The 21,468-nt window shown below is 31.8% G+C and overlaps 2 long non-coding RNA genes across 2 annotated transcripts; one reads left to right on the forward strand and one right to left on the reverse strand.

The window, feature by feature from the left end:
- Positions 1 to 9,880: 9,880 nt before the first annotated feature.
- On the reverse strand, positions 9,881 to 11,689 carry LOC127714433 (uncharacterized). The gene is made up of 3 exons (XR_007987730.1): positions 11,565 to 11,689; positions 10,871 to 11,015; positions 9,881 to 9,947 (listed from the first exon to the last, which is right to left on the reverse strand). It is a non-coding gene; the product is annotated as an uncharacterized LOC127714433 (long non-coding RNA).
- Positions 11,690 to 14,578: 2,889 nt separating this feature from the next.
- LOC127714439 (uncharacterized) lies at positions 14,579 to 15,639 on the forward strand. The gene is made up of 2 exons (XR_007987735.1): positions 14,579 to 14,663; positions 15,205 to 15,639. It is a non-coding gene; the product is annotated as an uncharacterized LOC127714439 (long non-coding RNA).
- The last annotated feature ends 5,829 nt before the right edge of the window (positions 15,640 to 21,468 follow it).

A 21,468-nucleotide genomic window follows, 5' to 3' on the forward strand; every position in this document is an offset into this window, starting at 1 on the left:
CATTAGAAATTCTATGTTTAACCTGTTTTTTAAGAGAAAATTCGGATACATTTCTCGATCCCTGGTAGCATAAGAAACCAACTACATTTTATATTATCGGTTTTGTATTTTATTTCTACAAAGGACGAGGCGTTTTGAGCCAAAACTTGAAGTGTTTTATTATTAAAATCCCGACACTCAAAGCTGTCTAGTACAAAGTTGTTTTATTGATATGACATTAAAATGTCATTTTCATTATGCAGTTCAGCATCCAATTATAGATTCTAAAGTCTAAAATATTTGTTGCCCGGACTCTGAGCCTTCTTGCGATAATACAATCTAGCAATTACATCGATTGTAGGGAAATCAGTCTACTTCTCGTATCAACATTTTTTTCTGAATAAGCACATAATCTGGAGACAAAAAAGGTGGAAAGCCAAATATATAGAACATTGGAGATAAAATCGAAAAGATAAGAGACAAAACAATCAGAATTGACGTATGATTCAATCAATACTTTATTTTTTCATCGTGTTGATTTGAATGACTGCAATATATTATATAACTCAACGTAAAGGATTTTAAACTAAAATGACCAATCGAAAAGCAAACATGATTTAAATTCATGCCAAGCAATGTTCACATTTTTTTTTTTTTATTATTATTTTGTGAAAAGTGTTTTCTGATATTCTGTTGTGTTTATTAAAAAGAAGGGTCATGGAGTGATAATTAATACACAAAATCCATTCAAACAATTTGTAAACTATGTTGTAAAGAAACAGCACTTTTGTTTTCTTTTTTATTCATCGTGATAGCCAGTAACATAAAGGTAAAGCTGACACCTCTCTACCACAAATTAATTTTCTGTTTTCCTTCTCTATTTTGTTTTGTTGAACTCTTCTTTTTAAATGAATTGTTCACTGCTTTTCGAATTTATAGACCATTTGTTGCTTATTTGTTGCTTGTAGTTTTTCAGCTTAAATGCTGTTTTCGAACTCCTGTTAATAATAAAATGTGCACGTCACTTGTACATATATATTTTGGCTTTTGTGAATTGAACGTTATCCTGATTTTAGCTTTTTTAGTTTAGATTGATGTGGTATATGATCTCATGGTGTGATATTGTGTGTTTATTGATAATTGTCATAAACGATACGGAGTAGCCATCTTAACAAAACCTGGTTTTGGTCATACTTTAGGTCTTTTGTTGATCAGCTTTCAACCGTTTGTATATATGATTTTTGATTTTTAAATATTTTGACTCCAAAAATCATTCAAATAACATTAATTGTCGAAATATGCATCTGGTACAGTAAAATAGGTACCGTTTATATTATTATTTTGTTGAACACATTGCCTAGTTATTACATATAGATAAAAGTAGTTGTGGTATTAGTGCCAATTAGACAACACTATAGGTCTAAATTGAACTACACAAGACACACTCACAAATATATAATTATCACTGGGTTTTATTCTACATATATAACGCATGAATTAAAAACAATTTTAAAAAGTCTTCGTTTCAACAAATGTTATTATAGAATATCCTATCAGGGCTTGAAACCCGGGAATCAATATCCTAGTTATTATGTTACCTTTTATTGTCTTACTTGTTCCACAATTTGCGGTCTGAAAATTGTGATACTGCATATGAACCACGAGGTTGTATCTCATTACATTACTTCTCGCATATCTTCTATGTTTCATATAGATATTCCAATTAGGCTATACTTAAGCACCATATTGGTAGAAGTCTACTGTCTGATTGGCTATATCCAAGAACCACTTTCATAAAAGTCTTCTGTCTAATTGACTACCCCGAAGAATCAGATTGCTAACAGTCAGCTGTTTCATTGACTGCACTTAAGCACCATATTGCGCGAAATATACTGTCTCATTGGTTATATTCAAGAACCACTTGCATAGAAGTCTTCTGTCTCATTGACTCAATGAATAGTCAGATTGCTAGAAATCAGCTGTCTCATTGACTACATTTAAGCACGTTATTGTAAGAAGTCTACTATCTCATTGGCTTTATTAAAAAAAACTCCGCTAGAAGTCCATTGTCTCATTGACTATACTCAAGAACAATGTTGCTTGAAGTCTACTTTCTCATTGACTTCAATAAATCACCTTTTTGCTAAAATATAGAAATAAGAAAATGTGGTATAAGGGCAACAATTAACAATGTGTAAAAAGTAAACAATTATAGGTCAAAGTATGGCCTTCAACACGGAGCTTTGGTACACCGATAGCTAGCTATAAAGGGATCAGAAATGACTAGTGTAAAACAATTCAAACAGAAAAACCAACGTTCTAACCTATATAAAAATCGGGATACGAGAAACGAGAACCATTAACGAAACAGATCAATAAACGACTACCACTGAACAACAGGTTCCTGACTTGTAAACAAATGCAGCGGGTTTAACGTTTTAACAGGCCCCAACCTTCACCCTAATCTGAAATAGTAGTATTACATTGCAACATAGAAAGACGCACAATAGAATATCAATTGAAATGGCTCAGCTCAATCAAAAAGACATATTAACATGATTAACAAAAAACACGTAAACATACCCTGAACGAATAAATTTGATCTATGACACAATATAAGTACAATATAAAAAAAATCGTAAGGGTTCTGCGGAACCAAGTGTCTCGCCTACTATTGCTGTTAGTCGCAGGCTCAACAAAAATGGTGAAAATATTATTAAAAAATTTCCTCTAGATTCTATCTTTTGATTGTAAGAAGCTTCTGTCCATGTTTAAAAAATCCTGGATGGTTTATGAATCTAATAAATGTTTTAAAAAAATTTTCCTGCATACTGTATGTAATGTTAATTTGAAGAAAAACTAAGTCCATTTTTAAATTATATACGGAAAAACAGGAAATAAATTTTTACAAAATTTACTTTTAGATACTAGCTTTTGATCATTAACAAGCTTCTGTCAAAGTTTGGTACAAATACAGTATAGTTTAAGAAAATTTTTAAAACTTTAACCATAGAGTGAATGTAATGTTAACTGGCAGAAAAACTCAGTCCATTTATTTGAAAAATACGGATAAACAGAATTTTACTTCTGAATACTTACTTATGATCATAAATAAGCTTCTGTCCAAGTTTATATTTGAAATCCAGTATAGATTATGAAAGTTATTAAAATTTGAAAAACTTTAAACACAGAGTGAATATCTATGAACGCCGACGCCGACGACGGAATGTAGAATTATTTTATGTCTCGCTAATGCGACAAAAGTCTCATGCTCGACGATAAGGGGAGATTTAAAACAATGTCAAAAAGACAACTATAACCTTGGACAAAATTGCGTTGAATAAAACAACGTGCACGGGTAAATTTACATAATTATAATAATTTTGTTGTAAGGAGTACGAAAACATGTTACATTTATACACAATAAATAAATAAGTTATTCATAGTACGAGAACAGGAGATAAGATTATAGTAATACGAAATATTTACTCAGATTGTATATATTCAAAATAGTGAGACGAGATATAACTCGAAATTGGTAAACAGTGAATAACAAAAATGCAATACAAATTGTGTCAATATGTCAAATTAACACAAATGTTTGAAGTTACTGAAAGCTAGTTAAAAGCCAAAAACAATTAAGGATGTTCGCTACTCTGTTTTAAAATAACAAGCTTTTTAAAAGACTGTTCTAAATTTATAGTATATAAATAAAGGAACCAAAAAAGCAGAAAAAAATGAAGGGTCCGTGTGCTTGCTTTTGAGATATAAGCCATTGAAAATTTGGCGGGAAATGATTCTCTCTAGATTTTTCATACTTTTAACATTGTCCGCTTTTCTCTTTTAAAAACTATGAAAAAATAACAAGGATTTTATAAGATTTTCAAATATGGCTATTAAAACTATATGAAATAAAATTATGAAAAGAAAAGTAGGGGTAAGTGGACAAAATTATTTAATGGCAAAACATGGATAAAACCAGAGGATTCCGAAAATCTGGCAAAATTTCAAAAACAAGAGGAGCGAACATCCTTAACAATAAAAAATAATGCACCAAAGACTGAAATCAACTAAAACTCACAACAGGGATTAAGTGTTATAGCGCCAAGGAGATAAAAAGATGACATGACGTGTGCAATGCCAACAAAAAAGTATCGACAGACAGAAGGATAGTTAGGGTTTAGCCTTATAATAAATATGTATAATATTATATATGGATAAATCAATCTCTATATAGAAAATAAACGTGGGTGTGTATTTATACATCCCAAAAGACCATTCGTACAGAATGCAAATTAAATTGTTTTAATTTATTGATGACAAAATCGATATGTGTGACAATTTAAACAATATTCAAACTTATTACAACATTAATAAGATAACCTTTACTAATAAGTTTATTTAAAGGTTCGATGAGTTTACACGGATAAAATAGTGATTTTCGCTTTAAGTACAATATTACCGTAGTATTTAGAATTTGTTAATACGTTGTCTACGAATCATATAGTAAATGAAAAATCCACTCTTTCGTCGTAAATTTTAGTATGGAGTAATTGAAATATCTAGAACAGGTCCAACACTGCTGTTTATGTTAGATTTATTTAAAGGTAGTTCCTTTTGGTAGTATATTTAAAAAAAAGTCTAGAGTATTTAACGAAAATAATCATCAAGATAATGGAAGGTTTTGTTGAATGTGTCAACCAAATGCAACAATGACGTGTCTTCACTGAGTTTGGTCATAACATGAGATTCATAGCAATAGTCTACTGTCTCATCGACTACACTTGAGCTCCATATGACTAGAAGTCTATTGTCTCATTGACTACACTCGAGCTCCAGATGACTAGAAGTCTACTGTCTCATTGACTACACTTGAGCTCCAGATGACTAGAGGTCTACTGTCTCATTGACTACACTTGAGCTCCAGATGACTAGAAGTCTACTGTCCCATTGACTATACTCGAGCTCCAGATGACTAGAGGTCTACTCTCTCATTGACTATACTCGAGCTCCAGATGACTAGAGGTCTACTGTCTCATTGACTATACTTAATGATAACATTGCTTTAGCTCACATAGCTGAAATCTGTGTATTATAAAAATTGCTTGGTACCCAGTCTGTCTGATGTAGCCATCCTTAGATTCGAATCCGTTGCAGCAACTAAAGGGAACCAGCACCAATTATAAAATTTATGTAAAATAAATTTAGCAGAATATTTTATGAAGCTGAATTGACTTCTTACTGGCATTCTCCTTATTCACAGATATGTAAAATAAATGTATAGCAAATAATATTATAATGTACAAACACACCTTGGATTGGTTCAAAATAAGCTGGGAAATAAACAAGGTATTCACAACTGTGTATTCTCTCTATATGAATTCATAGAAGAAAAATAAAATTGAAAAATCATATCAATCAGTCTAAATAGATTCTGGGGGTATTACCAAGCCCGGAAAAACTAGAAATCAGATTTTCCGCCCTAGTAATACTTAACAAGATCTGTTATCTTTGCTTTGTACATTATTTTACAAAAAAGGTGCTACAGAAAACAAATTTACTAAAACAAATTACTAATCTGGAATTAGTCCATCCTGTTAATACCAGTCGTTAAACTGTATGTACTAAAATTACAATGAGCTCATTAACGAAAGTCTCTTAAAAGAAGTATTAAATTCGAGATCACGGTAAATTTCAAGTGACTGCATGAATGCTTTACGGGCGGCTTCATGGTCTCCTGACATCTGTAAAGCAATACCACGAAATTGTAGGCTTTAGCTTGAAGATATATAGTTTCTTCTATAAAATAGTTTTCTACTAGAACAAGTTGTAAAGTGTGGAGGCAATCCTGACATTGTCTGACATAATTGAGATGATAATGACACAGAAATTTTAGAAAGTAAGCATACACTATAGAGGAAATTTAACATACTCCATTTCCACTTCCTCTTGTAGTGCGTTTGGTATTAACCAAGATTTTTTTCCAAATTTCATAAAATCTATAAGCATTATTTTCCATAATCGAACTATACTTTTCTTCTGAAATAATTTCAGTTTGAACAATTGGTATTGAATATCCGACATATCCATGAAGCTGTATAGTTTTTCGGGAGTACATTTCGATAAATAATACATGATGATGCATAACGCTTTCTTGTATTGTTTTGACGTATAGAAAAACGAAGTTAACATCAGCCATCAAGAAACAGCGTCATGATAAATATTTTGAAGCAGAATACAAAGACAGGAATTATATTGTTTATATTGATGTGTGTAACTATTCCTAGTACTATTCAGCGGAATAGTCTACGCATATTGTCCACATCACAACGACATGTAGTACTTTTTTGTATACATAAGTTTGCATCTCATACTCAACACTCTTCCAATTATTTGAAAAATATAACGATTTGGAATTAAGTGTTTTTGCAACCTGGATAGTATGAAATGTATGAGGTTCGATGTGATCCATCCACATTAGTTTAGTCTAAACATATTTATTTATAGTGGATTGGGAAAAAAGTTATTGCAACTTATATTAATCCCATTCCACTTTGCGGGTGCGAGTACTGCCTTGTAGCGGCATTAGACTGCTTTTTTTCGAAATCTACAAGGGTGTCTTTTACGTGCAAGAGATATGACTCTCACTTAACACGGGTCAGCTTTTTATCGTCCCCTTCCGACGGACTGTCATCGTTTCCTCAAGACCATACTCGCAAATGGTGTCAAGGGAGTCCCTGAAATTTTCATCCCGGAACGGGAAGCGAACCAGGAACCTTTGTGTTAGTAGTAGTTTTATAGATGTCTTTATTTTTTTTATCCCTTTTTAATATATATATGTAATGTGTTCCATATTATAATACGAATATATATATGTTTCAGTGATTTTGTTGGCTGTTGTTACCTCATTAAAAAGATAATTATATAACTATTGTATGTAACTGTTCCGGACCATATGAGTATTTGAGCGTAAAATTAAGTTTGGAAAAAAAAACACATGCCAAACAAGAAGCACCTTAATACGGTTTTAATTCCCTCAGTATACTAGGTGTGGTTGTTAGATAAAACAATTTTTTAAACTCTAAAACTTTAAAATCAATATAAATAAATTATTATATAAGATAACTTGATTTTACTATCTCTATTTGATAAATCTGAGACTCGTGCAAGGATGTAAAAATCTGCTGATATATAATGCATCTTCATTTTTATTGTGGCTGTTGTCATGTCAGTTAAAAAGAAATTTATTTGAACAGTTAAGATTAAAAAGGGAGAGGTTATGTAGTCAATTATGGTTCAGACTGGTCAAAATTTATTCAGCCGTTTAGCCGAGTTTAGACTAAAATAATAGGTCGAGTACAGGTCAAAATTGGTTAACACTGTTTCAGACTGGTAAAGTAATAGTTCAGACTATTTTCATTGGCAAAGATAAGGGTAAAGTACAAATCAGTCGAGTATGGTTCAGACTAGGGTCGAGTTATGTCGAGTAAAGTTCAGACCAATTCAGACTGGTCAAGTGAAAATCAGTACAGAAGAGATATCACAATGATTATTTGTGATACTGATGAAATGCTAAAATTTAATGATAACCAAATGGCTGATTATACTGCTATTTAATGAAATACTTTCTTAACATTTGTGAAAAAAGTCGGACATCTTTTATTCATTAAAGCAGGTAAGATATAAAATGACGACGGAAGAACGGCAGTTTTCTGCTCATATCCAAGTTGTAGAATTTTCGACCTGAAAACTTATATTTCGCAGGTTCGAGTATTATTTTTCTTACAAACTTTAAATGCTTGTAATGGTCCTTATGTTGAGAGTATTCACTGTCCAGTGTGACTATTTGTGATGGAGTCGAAAGAGAAAATGAAAAGATTATATGACAGAGTGTGGTCAACGACATACCCTGGATAAAGGTTCCTGGCTTTTGGTAGGCATATAATGGACATGGAGAGGTTAACAACTTGATTGTGAGCCCTCGACACTTCCCCTAACTTGTAACTAGGACCAATAGAGCATTCATGTATTAGCCCGTCTGAGTAAGTGGTGTAACAATTAAATAGAAATGAGCATCAAAATCGGAAGGAATTACTTTGTATGCGAGCCGTTTTACTATTTGTTCTAGCTACAAGACATCTTATATGATATATAAGATATCATTTATACTCTAGTTTTATAAGATAGTTTATGGTGAACTTTATGAGATATCTTATGTACTTTATAAGACATCTTATATAGTTTTTAAGATATCTTATATAGTTTTTAAGATATCTTATACACTTTATAAAATATCTTATATACTTTATAAGATATATTATATACTTTACGAGATATCTTAGCCATGGCGTTGTCAGTTTATTTTCAATCTATGTTTGTTCGCCCTGTTTTACACCAATATTAATTGAAAAAAATCTGAAAGTAATCCATCTCATTTAACACGAATATTAATAGTTGCATAAACTGATTGCACCATGGCAACAAACTTGCTACTAATTCCACTATTTAAAGCTTATACCAAAGTATGCGACAGTCGACATTGGCAAAAGCCTTACAAAAGTCCACGAATGCTGAATACAGTTTTTCCTTTTGTGACAGGGTTGTTGGTATTATTCCATGAAGAATAAAAACAGCATCGACAGTTGATTTTTGGCGGCGAAATCAAAATCTTCGGCCCAACACAGTAGACGGTTATTCAAAATTGAAGTAAAGATCTTTGAAAATACATTAATCAATATGATTGGCCTATAGTTGTTAGGGTTTTGAAAGATCCCCTTTCTTTGATACAGGTATAGCAATCCCTTCTATCCAATTATCGGAGTATATACCAAATTCAAAAAATACAAGGTGGAACGGAACGACGAACGGGTGAACGGAATAATTTCCCGATAACTATAAACCACCCTTTCCAGGAACTGGAGTACAAAATTACCCCTGAAATAAGCTTAGCTATTTGTGATTTGGATTGGATAATGTATTATAATTCATTCCTGCTAAGAACACTAGTACTTCAGATATAAAATGATGCGTCAGAGTGATGTAGAACTATTCAAATGATCTTGAGTGGAATAATTTGCAAATTCCATTTTGTACGCGGCTGTTGTGACGCCAAACTATTGATTTTCCAGGAACAATGTTTTTGCGTTCTCGATAGAACAAAGTAAATTTACTTTTGCTATTAGTGGTGAATTTCCAGTTAAAAACTTTACATCACATCCGTGCTCTGATTACAATGGCAATTTTACTACCAAGGCATTGCTTTTTGACACAGAAGAAGAAGCTGTTTGATATTTGTTTTATTTTATTTTTTTATTTCTTTCTGATTTTTTTGTTTCTGTTCAGTTTCTTTTTTTTTTCACAAATTTATATATTTGGTTAGATGCAATTTAATTGCTGTATCAATTCATCTATTTTCATAGGTAAGAATATATCTTTCTCGACCAAGACATTATAATGTCATTAGCAAAGAGCTGCGCAATCGGCGCATGATACGCTCGTCGCTTTTCCAATGAATAAATTCCATAACTCCTCAGATATTTATGAACAAAAATAAATAAAGGGAGCTTATTGTGACAGATATAATCCTGTGACCAAAGTTTCAAAAAAAAAACTGCTCTAAGCATTTTTGAGTAACTGTTCGAAAACGAGAAAATCACCCCTTTCATTGAATAAAATCGCATTACTCAAAAATGTCAAATCTAAAATTTATAAAAATCGAAAGGCAGCTTACTGCGAAAGATATAAACAATTCACCAAACATTCAGGAACATTGATTGAAGTGTTTTTGAGTTAGTGTCCGACATGTTGTTGACGGATTGATGGATGTACGGACGAACGAACAGACGAGCAACGGTTTACTATATTAGTACCCTAAACGGGCCTATAAAAAAGCGACGAACTGTCAGCAATTGTATACTTTATTCAGGAAAAATTTCTGAAACAGTAATTTTTCCTCTGCCTGCCTCATACTACAAATAAAGAAAAAAGTGTTTAGGAAAGTGATGATAAACATGGTAAATAAGGTAAATCATTTCCAATGTTGAACTCTTCAGAGGCGAATTTGGCGTAAGTATTTAATGTGATAAAATCAATGATTGCAAAGCATACAAGGGATAATCATGCTTTACATATATAACATGAATCATACTTTACATATATAACATGAATCATACATGCTTTACCGAATTGAAAACATATTTAATATGTTTATGTATAATATTTGAAAATAGTTTTGTCATTTAAAATAATTCAAAGATTCATACCTTATTTGTATGCATAATCAAAATCTTAAAGAAACTTGAGTCATAGTAATGTGTCTGTTGCACGTATGTATTTTAAATTGATTGCAATACGCCTTCATTGAGTAGAAAACTACGCCAGTCAAAATATATGGTGTCTAATATGAAAAAAAGGAATGATGGAAACATTTATAGTTTGTTTTAATGTTGTGCTGTTACATCTGCGTTGTAGCGGATGGTTGGACACCCAAAAATAGGTGTAACCCCGCAACAATCTGTATACATTCTGTATTTGCATGTCCCTTCAGCGGCTGCGTGTTTTTTTGGTTATATATCATACATGGTTTTCGTTTATTGTTGTTCATAAATCAAGTCAGTAGTTTACTCGGTTGAAAACAGTTGTCATATCTGGTACCAATTTCTGATTTATAACTCGTTACGCAGTATTTGTTTTGCGTATAGTGGAAGGCCGAACAGTAACATAAAATGGTTAACGTCTATGTCATTTGATCGTTTGTTGCGAGGTGTCTCATTGGAAATATTGCCACATCCTCTTATCTGTGTATCATGACAACAATTAAACAAGACAACCACAAAAAAAATAATCATTTAAGGTTCATCGATCTAAAAGAAATCTTTTCCGTTTATATTACCTCTATATATGGAATTAACTCCGTGGTGACCACAATTTCTAGTAGGTTCACCAAAACATTTCATGCTGCAACTAGATTCGGGTAATAGTTGGTGGTATGCCTTCTGTGAGTTGATATTATTTCCACAGAGACAGTATTGACCTGCCTATTAAAAAAATATTAACATTTCTATCATTCCGTTTAATGTTTTTCGATTTACGCGAGTCCTAAAGATGACCATTAACACCGCATGAGGTAAATAAATAGTTTTCAACGTCATGACTGAGGATTAGAGGACTAATGTGAAAAGTCCAGTTGAAAATATGAAATGCATTTTCATTTAATACAGTTATTTTGAGTTAAATAAACTATAGACATTAAAATTGCTTTATTCGCAAAAAAAAAGAATCGATACATTTACTCTACCTTTTATTGTAATGATATACTTTTGGATTTTATTTATATGTTTTCATTAATGTAGTGAAATAAAAAAATAACGAAAAACACAGACGTGCTACTATTGTCTTCAGCCAAATAAAAACACACAAAATAACCCGCAATGGAATTAAAGCAAAATGTTATATTTTTCTTAATCAAAACGCCTATGCATTGAAGAATATGAGTTCATGCATATGAAAATATACGAAAATAAAAAAAATAATAAAAAACAAAATCGTAAAACATCAATACTATGAACATTATAAAGTAAGTTTACCCGTAGTCCCGTGAACTTGTATCCTTTGCAGTGTCTTTTGCATAACGCAAGTGTTATTTTGTTACCAAATAATGTTATCTTGTGTTCTAAAAGCATGTCCGTACCATCTTGGAAACAACCGACATATTCCTAAAAATAAGAGTTTTAAAATGTCTTTTATAATCCGTAAATGTCAACCCTTGAAATGCTATTTCTTTTAATTATGCTATAACTATCAATTAAAAAAATATATAAACTTTCTATACAAATGGCTACAAATATGTTTTTAAAATGTGTTAAACATATAAACTATAAATTTCGTCATTCCGAAGCGATAATGTCAAAGATGTTGGCTTATATCAGTATCTAAAAAATGTTTGTAAAACAATCTCAACAAGAAAACTAACGGCCTGTTTTGTGTTCACGAAAAAGAAAATAATATACAGTAACAAACGACAAAATCAGAATAACAGGTTCTTGCATGGCTCGAGACAGGCACACACAGAATGTGATGAGTTAATAGATTAGCAAACGCCCATTTCTCACCCTAAACCCTTGACGGTGGTGCAGCAAAATGAGACAAGAAGAAATTCTACGAATAAATAAACGAAACCCAAATATCACAAACAGCAATCAAATAAAGATACTAGATTACTGGTTCCCGACTTGGGACAAGTACATAAATAATGTGTCGGAGATAAACATGCCTTATCCCCTTTTACATTTTACAGTGATGTAACAACCCAACATCAGAAAAAACTACATAAAGCATTTGCAAAGAGCTTAACTCATCAGTCCGATTCAAAGCACAAAATCAACTCACAATTGAAATGAATTTATATCAAAGGATATTGTATTGGTTAACTATCCAATTATTATAAATTATTCAATCCTCCGGTTTACGTTCTGTATATATACCTTCTGCTATTCTCACTTGCAGGTTGTTGGTCGTCGTTTTAACTATATCTAAATTCGATGCAAGATTGGTGATGTTTTTAATGTTAATTTGTTGGAGCTTGTATATATTAGACGTGTCTTTTTCTATAGTTTTCATTCTTCTCTCAAGACTTTTAAATGTTTTGAACACCCTTTCTTCTATTGACTTATTTATAGGCGATACTTGTTCCATTTTGCTGTTTAATTCTCGTTGTTTCTCGTCCATCCTATCTTTAAACCGTTTCCACTCTGCGGGATTCGAATGTTCATAGTTCTGTTGTAACAAATATCCTATTATAGGTATAGTCTTCGACACGCCGTTTATGGTAACAGTAAAACGTTGTTCATTGGCTGAACTTTGTTTTTCAGATTTTGCTAACTGAAAAATAGAAAAAAGCATGATATATATAATAATCATCTTCATATTTTTCACATGTAATCCAAACCACAGTAGAGATAGTTATTCAATTAAAAAGAACACAACTTATATTTATATAATTGACTGATTGCGTGCAATTACATTTTTAAAACTTGACATTTTCATGTTTGATATTGATCATGAAAATGATACTTGGTAAAACATGTGAATATAACAAATTATAGATAATATTTCATAGCATATGTTACGTTCTCTTAATTCACGGCATGTTTCATGTTCCTGAAAATAATCATCTCAAAGACTTGTATTGCCCTTTTTTTTTGTACGTCTGGTTATCCAGGAGAATTTGTCATATTCAGTTATTAAAAACTAGTCATTAGATTCATAGTGTATCTAAAGTATAAATCAGCGTTTAAACATCCCGAAGTCTATCGTCAAGGCAAGCGTGTATTCACACTGTAAATATTGCGGACGCCTGACGCGTCCGGACGCGTTCCTATTTTAAACACAATATGTTCGGCTGTTAACATTAGTGTTCCACATTGAACGCCAGCGTTAAAGAATATAACACATTGTGTTCAGTCTTTTAACGCATATGTTCAATACCAGTGTTCTAAATTGAACACTTTAGTGTTCTAATATTGTAATGGGGAGTGAAAAAATATTTCATCGCTTCAGAGTCAAACAGACGATGAATAAGGGTGATTCGTATTATAATTTGACGATAAATGTATTTTAGCTGTATCAACATAAGCAAATTATCAGTTTGGTAAAAAAAAATTAAAACATGTTACAAGAGCGTATTTATAAGCGTGCAAATGATTGATTTTTAATATACATCTTTTTTCTAAACGACTTAAGTTCTTTGGGTATATCTTTTAACCAATGTAAATACGTATATGCTCATGAAAGCGTTGCTATTGTAAAAGCGTTCTGGTGTCGAAAACGATGCGTTCAAATTTACCATTTTCCCCGAACGCCATGTGTTCAAAACATGTCCGCGTATATAACAGCGCGTGACGTATTAATGTACCGGAAGTTTGGTTTTTGATCGCGATTGAAGAAGCTTCACTGAAGAAAATTTACAACAAAACATGATTTAATAGGTATGTATATCTATATTTATAACAAATTAGGAACTTAAAATTTATTTATTTAGTATTTAATAAACAAATTTCTACTTTGACAGGACACACTGAAGTATAAATGGCCTTAAAGTAGAACATTTTGTTTGAACACATAACTGTGCTGTTATGCCATAATTCGATTAAAAAAGTAGGAGGTTCTTTGAGAGAATACATTTAAATGATCATGTTTTTTTTAATTTTTAACCAATGTAAATTTATACGTAAATGATAATGATATCGTTGCTAATGTAAATGTGTTCTGGTCTCGAACATGATGCGTTCCAGTTAATCGTTTTCATTATCCACACTTTTGAGGATGTACATTTGTTAATAAATAAAAACAATGCATAAGGATTTGTTCACATATACAAACACTGTCATGACATTGCAATGTCAAGACAGAGGTTTGTAAAAATGCATACTGCAACACACTAATTTTAAATTTCTAATGTTTCTGTTTTTAATAGCTTTCTCATTCTTAAATACTTAATTCTTAGTAATTCATTTTAGCAAATGCACACCGTTGTGCACTTCATACATGTATTGTAATGTATTCCGATGTTACTTTTATAGGGTACAAACACAACTACAGTATTGTTCGTGCATACCTCGAGAATGAAGAGAAAATTTCGCAGTTCCAGAGATGACGACTTATCCTGCACCATAAAAGTACTTTATGTAAGTTTAATAATTTTAGGAGTGCCCATTGACTTCTTACAATTTTTGAAGTTTTGTTAATGCAGATTTATCAATAATATGTGCACCATTCACATGTGTACATGAATCAGAAAACTAGTTTAGTTAAATCCAATATAATTACATCAATTTAAATTGGAATTATCCGTATACAGATCATAAGTGAAATTAATACATATCTTTTTGAAAACAGGCAAATAGTCATTAGTTTCTTGAAATGTTAGCAGTTAATTAAGTGACAAGTCTAAAGACAAAGTTTTGCCTAAAACACCTATGACTTTTTGCTGTACACTTCCTATCATCTTTTTTTTCAAAAAGCTGTAGAACACGAGAGCCCCTATACTTGAAAATACATGTATACCACTCTTTAACAAATGCATCTTATCAAATATTGCAAACAAAATCTAATGATGCTGACAAATATAATGGAATTGCAAAAACGAAATAAGAGTTTCTAATTCTTAAGGAATATCGACATGATCAATAATTTGTTTACTCGTACACTTTATATTTGACATTTCAGAACTTACGGTTGATGGATAACAAGGTTAAAGAATAGTTATAACCCAAGGAGACGAATCCTCTTAAAAATGGAAGCTCAAAAACAGTTGTAGACGACTCAAATCATGTTTAAAAATACCCAAGGTAGCAGTGTTACATGAACACCGACTCGACTACTAGCAGCATATATACAGGGTATTTTATGTTTGATATTGACTATCTGAGTGCTATACAGGCTGTGGATTATGGAAATATTGGTGATAAACGAGCCATTGACATCAGTTTTTTGTAAAGAAATTCAGGACAGTGCTTGACTTAAGAAGTTGCAAACGATGAGTTAAACTGTGTTCATAAGCCAATAGACTTTGTTGTAACATAATAATTTTGAATGTGACGAAAATTTTGTCTGATTAAATATTTGGACACATTTTGCCAATTAAATTATAGTGTAATTTTTCGTTGTCTAATGTTATATTTCTAACTTGTCTAACTTGTCATTTTAAAGTTGCTTCAATATTTCACATTTTTGTATTTTTTTTAATTTTGCCTCTTTTAATCAATTAAAGATGTTTTTAATCAATTAAATTATGATTTTTACAAGACCACAATAATGTTTCAGAGAATGGAACACTTTTTTCTGGAACATGTAAAATTGTGTTCCAGTAGTATACTCTATGTGTTCTGGATATTAACACATATTTCTGGAACACAGTCCGAGTGTTCCAGAAGTGTTACAAGGCTTGGAACGCGTAACGGCGTACAATTTTGCTCACAAGGACATGTTCCAGATTCAAACACTAGGCGTTCAAGGAGTACACACTCCGTTCAAGAATAACACATATGGCGTTCGAAAGATGCACACATGATGTTAAAAACTGGAACACCAATGTTAATATTTAGAACACTGTTACGCGTTCCAGAAGTGTTACAAAAGGGCGTTCAAAAAGTGTTCAGATTCTTAACACTTTTATTTACAGTGCATATAACCCTGCATTTGAATCAAGTATTAAAACGAATACGAACACTTTAATCTTTGCGATTATGCAACCTTTTCTAGAGCAATTGTCCTAGCTCTTTTAAACAAAAAGTTCAAAATATAGATCGAGTTCTGATATACACTTCTAATTGTAATTCATCTGTACGACAATAACCAAGTTCTGCTTAATTTGAATAAAATTACCACTTTTAATATATCAATACCGAAAATGACTTCCGAGCACGTTCATTACATTTCACATGCAGTGTCCGGTTCCCTTAAAAAGTACGTGAACAAATTCGTAACATCCAACAAGTTCGGGTTTTAATATCTGCAATACGCTTCTTTGTAAACATCTAGATGTATCATCGGGAGACAGTTTTTATCTAGTTCAGTGCATTTGTCGTACTACATGGAAAGCCAATAATGTTTGATATTTTTACTTCACTTAAGAGTTTGAATGTCTCTACTTTATATGTTTCCTCTCTTTAACTCAAGTGATATAACTAATATGGCTTATGAACACAGAAGATTCTTTGTTGTTGGTAAATATTTTTCTAAAAGTTATGCTTAATGTAGCTTTTCTGTCTGCTTCAGACACAAGGTGGACTGTGTGAGATACTATATTTAGTATTTTATATCACACAGTTCGTTGAGCACCGTCCCTTGTTGTCACAAAACTTATTACTGCGGTATAAGTAATTTGGTATGAATGACACAAGTACAAGGTTGCACTTCTGTTACCTTTATATTTGTTTCTCTTCATGAAGACAGTTATGTTTGCAAGAGTCGACAACCCAAGAGCATCGCCCCTTGGTGCCTGTTGCATCTAAATAACCATTAATAAACACATCTTCATCATTCACATATATAAATAATTTACAGGGAAAATAAGACAAAAACAGTCTAAATTTGGTGTGGAATGTGGATCTTTGATTATTATTTCTTCATTTATATCTTTGTAGACTCGGGACAAGTTTGAGACTGTATAAACACTATTGTTGAATACTGTTTGTTACACTCTAGATTTCCTTTTGTTAGCTGTCACATGACAAGTGTCAACCAGACGTTACTTTACAAGTGAAGTTTTGCTTGCAATATTTTCACTTCAAATAGAAATAGAAAGACTTTCCAGCCTGTGGCAAATTTGGAATTTACGAGTACATGTAAAATGTTAGCTAGGAAATTTCGATTCCGTTTGAGTTCATTTTTGAGCCTAACAATATGAAATATAAATAAGATATTTTTTCTGGTAATTGTTATTAAAAATCATTTATAATTATATTGCATGATAGTTTATGAATAACGGAACATAAAAAATAGAAAAAAAAATATAGGTCCGAATCATTGTTAAGAGAGATAATCAATTGAAAATTTGGCGAGAAATGATTCTCTCTAGAGTTTTCATACATTTGACATTGCCACCTTTTATCTTTCAAAATACTATGAAATATTAACAAGAATTTTATCAGATTTTCAAATATTGGCATTGTACACTATATGTAATGAAATAGAAAGTGATAAGTCATAAGAGTAGCAAACATCCTTCAGGAGTAATGGTTCTATGAAATGTGATTGCTTAATACATTTCAATCTTATTCATAAAGAAATATTTATGAAACATACTACCTTATTTAGAATTTGGAAAAGACGTAACTGAGTAGTAAAAATTGTATCTGATCAATTATTTTCATTTTGAACAATAATTTTTTTTTTTACTAGTATTGACATCAACAGCATGCATTTGTAAAGCACATTTTGATGGCTACTTACGTAACCACAAAACTAGTATGCAATTTATCACAATATATATCTTTCTAATCTACTTGACAAAATTAGCATCATATCTAAATCGATACCTCTCATCTCTAGCCCTTCTCCAAAACTTCCACTTGTGATAGTTGCAAGACGTTTGGTGCTCTTCACATTATCCCTGACAGTATTCAGTTGTCTGATTATTTTAACATGATTCTCTGTTCCAACTATGTTTTGACACAAGTAGAGATAGAGTGCTAATGATACGGTATGTGTGTCTATGTCTAAAATAAACATGAAATCAATGAACCGATTTATCAAAGGGAATGAAATACAATGTTCACCATGTGGATCGTTAACATTGAACTGCTATTGCAATTTAGCTTCAATGTGGACGAGTTGTTGCGATGTCAATTTATCTTCAAAGTGAACGAGTTGTTGCGATGTCAATTTATCTTAAAAGTGGATGGGCTTTGCTATGATGCTTGAAATATAATATTCTTTCACCAAAAATAACATTTCTGTGAATTTGAGGTGTACTGGAAGAGTCTGCAGATCTTGCACCACATGTGGCCCCCGTTAAACCATTAAACATGTACAGTTGACTTTATAATTTTTTTCCAAATTCATTTCATTTTATAATGCAGCATAAACATAATAAAGATAATGTAATCAAATAGAAATTCTAATATAGAAATAAATATAACAGAAACATTTTCCAATGTACTAGTGAAATATATAAAGTTCTTCGATGGTTTTCCTTACGGTCTTATGAAAAGTTTTTTTAAAAATAACTGGAAACGAAGAAAAGAAAGAAATCAAATTTGTCAGAATGATCATTTGTGATACAGATGAACTGCTAAAATCTAATGATAACCGACTGGCTGATGATACTGGCATTTGAAGGATATCTTTTTTAAACATTTTTGAAAAAGTCGAACACCTTCTTTTCAGAAAAGTAAGCTAAATATAAAATGACGAATGAAGAACGGTATTTTTCTGTTTACATCGTAGTTGTAGAATATTCGACATACAACCTTATGTTTCGCAAGTTCATGTCTTATTTTTCTTACAAACTTTAAATGGTCATTATGTCTAAGGTTTTCACTGTGTATTGCAGAGAACCCTAGACTGGTACCCGGTCGTTGTTTGACAAGTTTGTATATTCCGAAAGCATACTGAATATTTTACGTAGGGGACCAACCTAAGAGTATCCAAACTGAGAAGTTTATGCATCATATGAAACATGTCCACTGAACCATCTATTTCAAATGTAGTATTATTGTCAATAAAAACAACACTGAAAAAATAAGACAATAATTAGAATGTAAAAAAGCCCCAGTGTGACAAAATGTGGAGCGAGAAAAGGAGAAGAGAATATGACATAGAGTGTTCAAGGACAAATCCTGGATTACAGATTCCTGGCTTTTGGTCGGCATATAAAAACATGGGGGAGTTAAACTTGATTGTGAGCTCTCAACACTTCCCTTAACTTGTGACAATGACCAGTAGATCATTCACGTTAAAGCCCAAGTCTGTGACATTGGTGTAACAACATAAAAATGCGCTGTAAAATCGGGTAGAATTGGCTTGGCTGATCAGATAAATATACTAAGCACAAAAACAAATAGCATTACTATAAATACATTTAGGCAAAATGTCAACTAAATTGTATACCATGTTCTTCCAGAATAAAATCTAAGACATGATGTAAAAATCTAATGAAACGACCATTTAACTTTGAAGAGGGAGGGAATAATGGTTTATTTTTCATTCTGAATCTACGCAAGCATAAAAGTTATATGTTTTGAACTGCATTAAATTAATGGAAGAAATCTCTTAATCATTAAATTCTCTCTAATTAAATATGTATGTCTTCAAAAATGAGGATCGGAATATTTTTAAGCGTTAAACCATAAGGACTCGCTCAACAGTACTGCAAGTTCAATAATCGCACTCTATAACGAATACTTTTTAAAACTTATATTTATTTACAAATTACGGCAAGATGTTATAACAAAACATGATATTAATTCTAACATGACGTTCTTCAAACGCTTTGAGTACACACCCGTGGTAAAATATGAATATATTGTTTGGGCTGTTCCAATCGTACTCCCGCGTCATATGCTTTTTTATGAATGAGCTACCCGACGTCATAGAACGATGACGTAAGAATATAAGCATTTTACGGGAAAATACACGCTTGTGAAACCGAAAATCATCTCAACAAGGAAACGTAAACAAACGATGATAAAATGTGTTATATAAGCCATTTTTTTTTTATACATATAAGACATATAAGTACAATTATCATTTAGATTCATCCAAACCTATCTAAATATGTTATTGTAAATAGTTTTAGCATGTCATTTATTCAGTTTGCTCCGGTCTTTTACGTCAATTTAATAGTGCGTTTATTTATGGGAACGGCAAATAAAGCCTTCATCTAGAGCGCTTCGATCCAAAACAATTGCCGTATTTATCCTATTAGAATCGAAATAATTCATGGGGGCTTGAATATATCGTGATTTTACCACGGGTTGGCCTATCGCTCAGGGTAAAATATTTGTCATAAAGGGACAACCCGTGGTAAAATCACGATATATTCAAGCCCCCATGAATTATTTCTTAAATAACGGATAGGCATTTAATTCTTATGTCGTGAAGCAGACACTAGAAATGGTCATTAATTACTTCTTTTTTTTTCTCTCTAATCATGCTAATTGGGGAATTTTGTTTGGGTTATGTCCTTAATAAATTTCTGTCTTTGTTACACATGTTGCATTGGTTAAACATTTGTTTTAAAAGTAGACATGTAAAGATTGATTTATTTTCACTTTCAATATAATACGATAACAAATGATAACAAATGATGACAAATATACGTTTGATATGTTTCATCTTCTAAAACTACATACCTACCATTTTCTTTGAGTTCTTCAGATGAGTTTTTCCGTTAAGCATGTTAAATCTACTTTCGTTTCTATTTTTAATCCAATATCAAATAAAATATGTTTATTTTCTTACCTTACGAAAGAGGCCATATGGGGATATGAATTGTAAACAAAAAGAAATTAAGAGTACAAATGTCATACACATTCATAGCCATTACATGTGAAGATAACAAACAAAATGTGGGGGGAGAGCCAGCTGGGTGAAAGAAAGATAACTCTAATATAAATAGTGTCGGCAAACTGTGTCATTTTACTAAAGGACGGGCCGCTTATTTTTTTAGTCAGTTTTGTCGTGCGAAAAATTTATTTCCTTCATTTTCCTTTGCAAAACAACCTTCCTTTTATCCTGTTTTTTTGGCAAAGTTATTTTATTCTTGTTTTGATTACATTCCAGTCGTCCTTAACATGCATGAAAAATTTGCCACTGGATGGTTTTTGCATGAAATATGTAGGGAAAATTTTTGCGACGTTAGGCACTACATGTCAAGTTATACAGAATATAATGTCAAAACGAGTAAAAAAAGCATGGTGTGACATTATGACCAGACAAAAGTAGTCGCTGACTGTGTCGTTAATATTTTCGACATATAGACGAAAA

The sequence above is a fragment of the Mytilus californianus genome, unplaced genomic scaffold, assembly GCF_021869535.1.
Source record: "Mytilus californianus isolate M0D057914Y unplaced genomic scaffold, xbMytCali1.0.p SCAF_9, whole genome shotgun sequence".
NCBI lineage: Eukaryota > Metazoa > Mollusca > Bivalvia > Mytilida > Mytilidae > Mytilus > Mytilus californianus.